The sequence below is a fragment of the Callorhinchus milii genome, unplaced genomic scaffold (assembly GCF_018977255.1).
Source record: "Callorhinchus milii isolate IMCB2004 unplaced genomic scaffold, IMCB_Cmil_1.0 Scaffold7, whole genome shotgun sequence".
Classification (NCBI taxonomy): Eukaryota; Metazoa; Chordata; class Chondrichthyes; order Chimaeriformes; family Callorhinchidae; genus Callorhinchus; species Callorhinchus milii.
The window spans coordinates 24,112,039-24,122,747 of NW_024704748.1; the positions used below are offsets into that span (position 1 = coordinate 24,112,039).

Sequence of the window (10,709 nt, forward strand, 5' to 3'; positions counted from 1 at the left end):
TTTGTACCAGATTTTCAGCATCTGCAGTATTTTGCCTTTTGGTCAAAGAAAAATAGTTTTATAAACCGGGGAATTACCTTTTCAGAAAAAGAGGATTGTTCTTTTAGGAATGATAATAAATGTTTAATGTGGAATTACCTTTCATTCTAAAGAGTATGTTGAATTATAAGTCAGTGTCTTTAAACCTTACTTAAAATGTTTTTTCTCTTCAGGTAGAATCTCAACAGCAACTTGCATTTATGCACAGACACGATGGACCGAATGGCCTTCTTCTGTGCTGTATAATTCTATGATTCTATGTGGCGCCCTTCACACAGGATAGCATCTCAGAGTGCTGTACAGAGCTGCCAAGGAAGGGGAGGTGACCATTGGTGCAGTCGAAGAGGCAGTTTTTTCAGATGGGATTTGAAGATAAATAAGAAAGAGAAAATCTCATTACCATCTCCATTGCATTGTAGTAAATCTTTGGCTGTACCAAACGTAAGGATTACTATTAATTAGTCTTTTGGTACTGGATGCCAGCTTCTACAACATTTTAATGCCCTCCCAGCAAAGATCAGGGGTTACGGTACATTTTGTCCTTGTTACAGTTGCCTCCAATGTATTATTGGGGCCATGTTTTCCTTGTAGGTGAAAGGGCAGTAATTTCACCTGGCATTCCTCAGAGCTGCACCTCAAATTTCACAATTAGAAACACTTTGGTGCCCTGGCCAACAATCCCCTGGATAAAATTGGTTGTTTGGGGGACATTTCTGTGCACAAATTGGCTGCTGCGTTCGCCTACAAATGAGTGGTCACTGCACTTTGTAATAAAATCCTGTGAAGTGCTATGTGACATCCTCCAGACGTGAAAGGCTCTATATCAAATGCAAGGATCGTGAAGATTATTATTATGTAAACAAAATGGTAAAATATAGCATGCAATGAACTGATAAGGATTGTTTGTGATTCCCATACGTTTCTAATAATAAGGGTTGGCCACATACATTTTAGTTATTTCCTCAATCATTACATTCTTTTGTGGACTCATGAAAAGCCTCAGGCATTCAATCAACAGGAAAGAAGTACTTATCGTGCCTTGTACAAGTTGGAAAGGCAACTGTAATTGTTAAATTAAATTTGTCTGAAGTTCCATTTTGCGCGCAATTATTCTAGAAGTTTCCAGAGAAACATTTACGCTTTCTGGTGTTTGCGTAAACGGTGATTTTGTTACACGGTGACAATTTGAAAAGTGCTTCATGGATTCTTAATGCTTTCAGCAACCGAAGCGAACTTTTGAAGCAAGGGATACTTATCATAAACATGTTTATATAGAAGTGAGTAATGTTGCTTACAGAGGATTTACAGACAAATACAGATGCGCATTCATGATAAAAATGTATAAATGTCCCAGTGAATGTTTTGGTAAAGCCAGGTCTCTGTGAAAATCTCATTAAGCAAATTTCTCTCTGGCACCCACACCCTGTGTTTACTATAAACATACATTATGAACTTCATAGATGTAAGTGAACTGATTTGTTACATGAGTAATGTTATTATTATAGTTCTATGTTGATCTGTTTCCTTTCCAGTGACCAGTTCAGTCAGTCTAAGTTCAATTCCACACTTGCGATGGATTGTACACAATTTCTGCATAACTACATTAAGTTATGTGCAACAACTATTTCAGTGCAGTAAAAATAAATAATGACAAACTATTTTCAATGGCCATTGAGTCACTAGAGGACATACATTTACGATCATCAACCAAAAAAATCACAGGATGAGGTTAGCAGAATTTTTTATTAGGGCAGGGAATGCTGATCAAAAATAGTTTGAGACATTCTCTTAACATGAAAGGTGTATAAATGCAAAATCTGTGTTTCTCGTATATGTGGTGTCACTGAAGTGAAATGAAATGCCTAAAACTGAACACGCTTTGTTGAAGGTTCAGGAATGTGAGCCAATCCGATACATGTCAAGTATACTTACAAAACTAAATGCAACTACCTTTACAGGTAGTTTCATTGTCAAACCTTATTTCCTGTGTTTAAGGTTGAGATTTGCTTCTTGTGTTTGAGACATTTTATCTTCTGTGAGTCAGTCTCTTGCCTCTAAGTCAAAAGGTTATGGGCTCAAGCCCCACATTGGACTTGGGAATCACTTAGTCTGAGCTGATACTCCAATGTAGTGCTGGGGGTGTGTTGTTGCATTGTCGGACTTGCTGTCCTTCAGATGAGATGTTAAACCGAGGTCCTATCTGCTAATTTAGATCCCACTATTCAACAAGAGAAGGGAGTTTCAGTATCCTGCCTAACAATCCCCCAAATAAAATTGGCTGCCATATTTCGCCCACAAAATACACAGTCAATAAATTTTACAAGTGCAGTGAAACCCTTTGAGAAGTCTTGGCGATGTGATAAGACTCTATACCAAATGCAAGAGTTATTATTATTATTTCAAAGGATATTTTACAGAAATTGCTTCTATTTTGGTGGTTTTCCAAAGTAGTTGAGTTGTGATTATTAATTGTACAGATATGTTAAAGGTTAGCTGTTTACTTGAGATATATTTTTAGTTTCTTTCAGGATCAAACCTTGCATAAATCCTGTGAAGACTGAATATCCTTTGATCTAATTATCAAGAAGACCTACACTAAGGTCAATTCAGAGTTAGAGACTATTATATCTCAATCATATCTGTCACTGAGCATAAGCTTCAATAACCTCTGTAAAGGATAAGAGTGAACAGACTAGTTTCTCCTGATACCATGTTTGTGACTTGGAAGTAAGATTTCAATTCATAGGAAGGAAAAATATTTCACTAATAAAATGAGTGGAGTGATAATAATAATAATAATAATAATAATAATCCTTGCATTTGATATAGTGCCTTATCGTGCTATCGAGACGTCTCAAAGGCTTTACAGAATATACTGTAAAGTGAATTGACTGTATATTTTGTGGGCAAAATATACAATATGATACATGGTTGTATCATACAATTATAGAAAATATGCAGTATATTCACCATTTTTATGTATGAATAAGAAGAAACTTCAACTAGGTATTGGTGACACCAATATTGCATAGACCATACTGACACAGCATTAACACAGCACGGATTAATGTATTGGTAACAGGAGTGAAACACATTGTGAAATACTGCAAATTTCACCCCATAGGTTTTATCCTAGGGTTCAAAATTACAGTATTGTAAACACGGCCCATTCCTTCACTTTTCTTGATGATAATTAAAACATAAAATACATTTAAGAACCACTACAGTTATGAGCCCCATAGTCTCTTTGTTTACTTTCACAGAATTTCACTAATTCCAAAAAACAACCCATAATCATAACATTCAGATCTCTTTTGCATACAGTTCCATGTGCACACAACTGAAGGTGACAGAAATATCCCTTGTGTTGCAAGCAAAAACATTTACTACCTGGGCATAACATGCAACGCACAACTAAACCATCCTATTTATACATGTTAATCCATATCAGCAGCCCGGAAATATAAACCAAAGACCTCAGGCCTTAGAGATCTGCTGTCATTCATTTCAGAGCTGTAGAAGAGAAGGGTTTCAGAGTGAAATGCATTGCTAGATCTTCTCTCAGAAAACACTGCCTGACGGCAAAATACACCACCATTATGCCAGGCAATTTTTACCAGAGAAGCCATACTAATGAAATACATTTTCTCAGCTGATGGCTCTTCTGAAGTCAATCACCATAGTTACCCACAGAGCATCAGATCAGTTTGACCTCATTTGATTCCCCTGTAACTGTTATTTGCCACAACTGTTTTCCTTTGTCTTTGCATCACTTGCCAATTAAGCCATTAGACACAATTAGTAAACAATTATATAATGGTTAATGCCTCTGAGATTCCTTTCCCCATGATTTAACACGCTTTGGAAATATTTTCATTATTAAAAAGCATATTACAAATCTTGCATTTTGCTTTTTATCTAAACTACTACACAAACATGAAGAGAAAACTCACAAATGAAGAAGAAAATCTACCACAAAAGCTGTCAAATAGAGACACACACACAACCCGGCTATTGTCATTATCAGGTTGACGGGCATGTTGGTGAAGACGATTGCAAACAGTACATTTGCTTAAAACAATACTTGTCAATTTATGAGAGGGGGAGGAATACCATAGGTGATAATGATAATTACTACCAATTCTAATTTGATGGTGAAGAAAGACTGAAACATTGCTCCCAAGCTGGGAATAATGGCACTCCTGTTCCTTGCGAACTAAAATAGAACAGTTGCTGCTATTTGCTGTGTTGAAATACATACACTTGTTTTCTAATATTCATTTAATAAATAGAATAACAATTTACTCAAAGATTCATGGCTGTGATTTGCTCTATTGACACGATGCCAATACGAATTGCCGCTTTTGTAACACTTTTGACAACAGGACATAACGATGGCACAAGGAGGATTGGCAATGAATTAATAGTTAGACATAAAGCACTTTGTTAATCCCTCTGCTTTCAAGTGTTATATATTTTCCAGTGGCCACATGGATAGCTCGAGCTTTATTTCTTGGGATGTCCTCAAGACGTGAAAGGCACTATATATAAATGTAATTTTGTATTGTATCTCTGTTTCCCCCTAAATGCCCCAATAGCAGATGAATCAAAACAGTCTAACATTGATTTCTTTTCAATGCTGCAAATTGTCTTTGTCAAACATGGGAACAGTTTGGAACATTCGCACAGCACTAAAGTCCCACATCGCCTCTATGAAGATACATCAATATTCCTGTCTCCATTCCATTCTGTTTACTTGGGACAAGACTATATTTTCTTTAAGATCTGGGTTTGGATAACCAAGGTCCCTGCATTTCAAACAAAGACTTTATTCCCACTCCCACTCCCACGTGCACACATGTTTTATTTTATCGGTAACATTCTCCAAGGGTTAATTCAAGTAAGATGAAATTATGAAAAGTGAAGATACATTTGGGAAGATAAGCCAAATAAAAAGAAAAGATTTGAAAAAGGAAAATAAAGAGAGTTGTTGAAGGGGAGAAGGAAAAAAAAGTTTGCAATCACATCTCTACTGTAATTCAGCAAAGATCAGAACTGAGCAGATTTCTGATGAACAATATAAAAACTCACACAATTACGACAACAGCAGCAACTTGCATTTATTTTGCGCCCTTCACAAGGGGTTGAGTTGATACACACTGACACAGTATGAGAGGCACTATATTTACATCTGTGGATCTATATTAGTAATGTACTTTGAGATCTTTCTTTTTAACTGCTTTTTGGTCACTTTTCTCACACCTCTCTTTTTGGTCTCCCAGCCAGCTCAGCGAAGTGCTTTGGGATGCCCTACCGGCATGAAAGGCACTGTATAAATGTAAAATTGCTGTTGTTGTGGGAACAGTAAGTTTTAAAATTATGATTTAATGGACAAACGCACTGCTGTGGCACTAAATGCTACGCATCGACAGAAGAAAAACAATAGTTAGATTATATATTGTTGCAGCCTGTTAAATGGTAGTAAATTGTTGTCCAGTATGAACAGATATTGTTTTTTTTCCAATTTGGTATCAAAAGTTGCTCCAGTAATAATAAACCTTGTTTGCTAAAATCAATTGGTGAGAAATTATTTCCATTCCCCAGTTATGTTCTCCAGCTGTCAGTTTACTGAAAGAATCATTGACCAGGTTTTTGAATGAACACTGATTAAAGCTAGATCAGAAATGGATAATGACTTTTCCAATTTGATATTAGTTCTTGCACGCACAAAAGTCAATACATTCTATTGGAAGAAAATAATGGCTGTGAAAAAATTGGATTGTACACATTGATTCTGTCAATCGATTTGGGGCACAATGCTTTACTCGGGCTGGAACAGCTTTGAAATGTCTGCCTGAAATTTGCCATAGATATTGCAGTCAACCAAATGAAGGCCGATGACTCTTTTGACTGATTTCAAACCTTAGGCCAGTTTCCTTGCTCCACTCGCCTCTGTTTACCTAACAGTAAGGTAATAAGCCCTCCAAAACAAAATCCAGTCACTCAATCCACGACTGATTGTGGGACACTTCTGTGCGCAATGGGCTGCCATATTTTGCCTACAAAATAAAGAGTCTATCCACTTTACAGTAATTCTGTGAAGCGCTTTGAGATGTCTCAGTGACGTGGTAAGGCACCCTATCAAATCCAAGAATTATTATTACGTTATTGTTATTTCACAGCAATATATTGAAATCTGGTGTTTAAATATTCATTAGCAAAGCACGAGGGGTAATCCACAAATGTCAAAATAGTTTTTAAAACCACGATGTATGGAAAACAGAAGAAAAGATTCTGTTGAAATGTGTCAAAAACATGGATTATTTCATAGATGTTCAGCAGTGTTCTCAGTGCACCAGTGAGATTCAGTGGAAACTTCAGGAAGGTAAGATAGAGTAAAAAGAGGAACGCACTAAAGCTTCACAAGAAAAAAAAGAAAGGATTCAAAGATGATACAGTGTAGTAGTGGACCCTACAGACTGAGAATGTCCCAGGTTCAATCCTTGGTCTGTGCTGTGCTCAGTTAGTCAATCTCAGTAGTTCTGGCAATAGGGGAGGGGATAGGGGTGCGAGGGGTGCATTTGGTTTTGTGTCTCTTGGCTAGTAAAAGGAAAAACGCACTCCACCATAAAAGTATCAGCTTGGCTCATTAGGTAAAGCTCTTACTATTGGGTCACAAAGCAATAGGTTCAAGTCTCACATCAGAACTTGAGCTCATAGCATAAGCTGCCCGGGGAACCACTGAATTGTCAGAGATGCCATCCTTTAGATGGGACATTACATTGAGGTCCCATCTGTGTGGTGTTCAGGTGCACATTAAAGACCCTATGGCAATATTTGCAAAGAAAAGGGATTTTTTTTCCCAGTGTTCATCAATCCCCCAGATAATTAATCATTCACCTCATGGCTGTTCACTGTTTGTGGGATCTAGCCTCTGCTAGAAAAGCAGCTACTGTACTTGACAGTAATTGCTGTAAAGCACTTTGATATGTTTAGATGTGATAACTAAGGTACTATAAAAATGCAACTCATTTGGTACCCCATCACATCCAACCACTCTCATCCAAACACCCTGAAAATCACAAAGCTAGGTCATTATTGATCTAAATTATATCTACTTATGTGTTAAACCGATTGCCAACCACATCATTACTTTAAACGCTTACTCTGTTTTCTACTTTGAGTGCTGAAATCTCGCTTGAACTAAGCCACCTAAAACAGCCTTAAAACATAATCCTTTTAAGCCTTCAACTCTTAAAATTATTGAACCAATCTGTTAGGCTGTCAGACTTGTACACAACATGTCCATCTCAGTACAGTCCATCATCATAGCACTTTAAATAAAGTATTTTCATTGAGTGGGCATTGTGATTGTTAGCATTTTAGGAGCATAATTATAAGTGTGGATTTAAATAGAAGGCATTAACTAATAAATAGATTTAAAGAACTGGGTATTCAACAAGATCGTGGGAATGGTATACATCTAAGGATGTTTCGTATACTATTGTCAGTAGAATTTATTTTCGGATTCATAGCCTTGCACAGTGGCAAGTTATAGGTTTGTTGATTTGGGGAAAAAATATCTTCACTAAAATATCCTGGGTTTTCTGCAATTAAAAGCAATAAAATAAAATGATGAATTTACTGACCAGTGCAGATGAGCCATGTTCTGTTCCTGAGATTGGCAGCTCAAGCCAATCATGGTGCCAATGTTGATGCCATTGCTGAGGTTGAAATGTGCTGAACTATGGAATAATAATAATAATAATCCTTGCATTTGATATAGCACCTCATTATGTCTTCGAGACGTATCAAAGCGCTTCACAGAATACGTTGAAAAGTGCATTTCGTGGGCGAAACGCAGCATTGACAGGAAGTTCCCAGGTTCAATCCCTGGCCTGGTCTGCGCTGAGATAACTGACCTCAGCCAACGTGCCAGCTGTAGTGGCATTGTGCTTATCCTCAGAACTCCTGAACTAAAGAGGTGTAAAAAATAAATCACACGGCAGTGTATGTGTGTGTGTGTGTGCGTGGCTGCTGGGTGAGGACAGCATTGATTATTATTATTTATTTTTTAAATCACCCTTTTTCCCCGGTCATTACAATTCTCTCCAAATGGCAATGACGCATGTCAGCGTGTGTGCCAACAGATCACTGACACATTGTGCAAGTGAGCAATTATGTACAAGATTGAGTGGTCACTCACACAGCCCATGGGTGATCTGTACCCTGGGAACACCCATCAAGGCAATTATATTGCTCCAAGTCCCAGCTTGCCTGAGTTGAGATAGGTTGAGCAGAGGTCAGGGATCAAATCTGGGACTTTCTTAGTTTATCTTCGACATTCCTACTCCCCATCCCACTACCCATTTCTCCGCTCAACTGGCTCTCCTGACTGCTGTTCCACCATCGGTGGCCGTGCTTTCAGCCGCTGTTCCCCAAAAGTCTGGAACTCTCTCCCTCAATCCCCAGCCTCAAGACATCCCTCTTCGACCGCGCGCGAAAAACCGAAACAACGAGTTGCTCCGCAATTTTGTTTAAAGGAGATGCGCAGAATATCGTATCGTGTCCTGCGTGGCGCACATTGTTTTTCTTGCTTTCAAGGAGGTCAAATGGAAAGCAGATTCTCTTAAGAACCAGACCAATCTTGTGATCTTCTGATAAGAGTGCAAACAGTTGGGTGGGGGGGGGTGAGGTGGGGGTGGTCTGCATGTACACTCTGCATATAATCCTGTGACAACTAAACGATAATTATAGATGACTCTTTAGCCCTCAGCTATTTTTAACATCAGTATTGAATAAACAGCAGGGTGGGTGGGTGGGTGGGGGGGGGAGGGGGAGGTGGGGGGAAGAGGAAGGTAATTAACCACAAAAAAAAATCCTCCGAGTACGCCGCTCAGTTACTGCTTTCCCAGTGTTCCCTTTAACTCCGAACCACTTCGCAGAACAATCTGTGGAGTATTTTGCAGCACTGAGTGCCTTGGATCGCGGCACCGTCTCACCTCCTTACTCAGAGAGTCAGTGTGAGTATTTGTACTGTATGTGCGAGCGTGTGTGTACTGAGAGTGTGTGTGTGGTGGGGGGGGGGGGGTGCGTGTGCGTGCGTGTGAGGGGGGGTGGGGGGGTTGTTAGGAGGAGAGAGAAAAGGAGGTCAATTTTAAACCCTGAAATAAATCAGGACCGGGTCCCCGTTGACTTTTTGTTACACCCATTCCGACCGAGTTAAAAGCATCTGCCGTTTGTCGAACCGATAGCAATAACCACACAGCGAGGAAAGGGCGGGCGGGCGGGTCCCCGACGGCAAACAGTACCGTTTAATAACAACAACAACAACAACAACAATAACAACAACAATCCTTGCATTCGATGCAGCGCCTTATCGCTGCGGCGCGACTCCTCACAGCGCTTCGCGCGGGGGCTATGGGGTAAAGCGGAGTGACTGTGCGTTGTGCGGGCGAAACAACTCCTTCGGGATAAGACGAGAGTGCGAGTGAGGGTTGGGGGTGGGAGTGGGGGGGTGTTGGGGGGGGTGGGGTGGGGGGGGGAAACTCATGCATTTATAATCGCAGAGAGTCCAGGAAGTGACAAGGCACTTCCTTTACTATTTCAGCTGATCGGCAGCGAGTCACAGGGATCCGAGTCTCCAGAAGAGAAAGACGGACACACACACAGAGAGAGAGAGAGACACACACACACACACAGAGGTGATTGCCCTGGAACAGGATCATAAGGAGGAGGGGGTGTGGGGGGGGGGAGAGAGGTAAGTTTGCAGAAGGCTGGGGCTGTCTGTCTGTGTCTGTGTGTCTGTCTGTGTGTGTCAGGGGGTAGGTTTGCTGTGGGGGGTGGGGGGCGTCTCTCTGTGGGTCTGTTGTTGTGTGTGTGTGTGTGGGGGGGATCTGTGTGACTGTGTTAAGGGAAAGAGGGGGGGTTTGCAGGCTGAGTGGGGGGGGTTCTGTCTGTGTGTCTGGGGGGTTGCAGGCTGAGTGGGGGATTGGGGGGTTGCAGGCTGAGTGGGGGGGTGTCTGTGTCTGTGGGGGGTTGCAGGCTGAGTGGGGGGATTGGGGGGGTTGCAGGCTGAGTGGGGGGATTGGGGGGTTGCAGGCTGAGTGGGGGGTTGGGGGGGTTGCAGGCTGAGTGGGGGGATTGGGTGGGTTGCAAGCTGAGTGGGGGGTTGGGTGGGTTGCAAGCTGAGTGGGGGGGTTGCAGGCTGAGTGGGGGGGTTGCAGGCTGAGTGGGGGGATTGGGGGGTTGCAAGCTGAGTGGGGGGGTTGCAGGCTGAGTGGGGGATTGGGGGGGTTGCAGGCTGAGTGGGGGGATTGGGGGGGTTGCAGGCTGAGTGGGGGGGGTTGCAGGCTGAGTGGGGGGGGTTGCAGGCTGAGTGGGGGGGGTTGCAGGCTGAGTGGGGGGGTTGGGGGGGGTTGCAGGCTGAGTGGGGGGATTGGGTGCGGATACATTGTGGGGGGGGGGTGTGAAGTCGTGGAGTTGGTGACAGACTGTGCGGTGTTGGTGTTGGAGAGAGAAGCAGCAGAAGTCACAGCTCTGCTCTCCTCCTCTCCTCTCATCCCCTCCTCATCTGTGGGCTGATCACCACCTTCAGACCCAACACCAACACCCGAGGCAAGACGTGACCTGAAGGAGTCATCACTAGGGGCGAAATATCCATATATATA

General features: G+C 41.6%; 1 long non-coding RNA gene across 1 annotated transcript; it reads left to right on the top strand.

Moving 5' to 3' along the window:
- Positions 1–8,882: 8,882 nt before the first annotated feature.
- LOC121849466 lies at positions 8,883–9,724 on the top strand. The gene is made up of 2 exons (XR_006085236.1): positions 8,883–9,062; positions 9,650–9,724. It is a non-coding gene; the product is annotated as an uncharacterized LOC121849466 (long non-coding RNA).
- Positions 9,725–10,709: the final 985 nt, after the last annotated feature.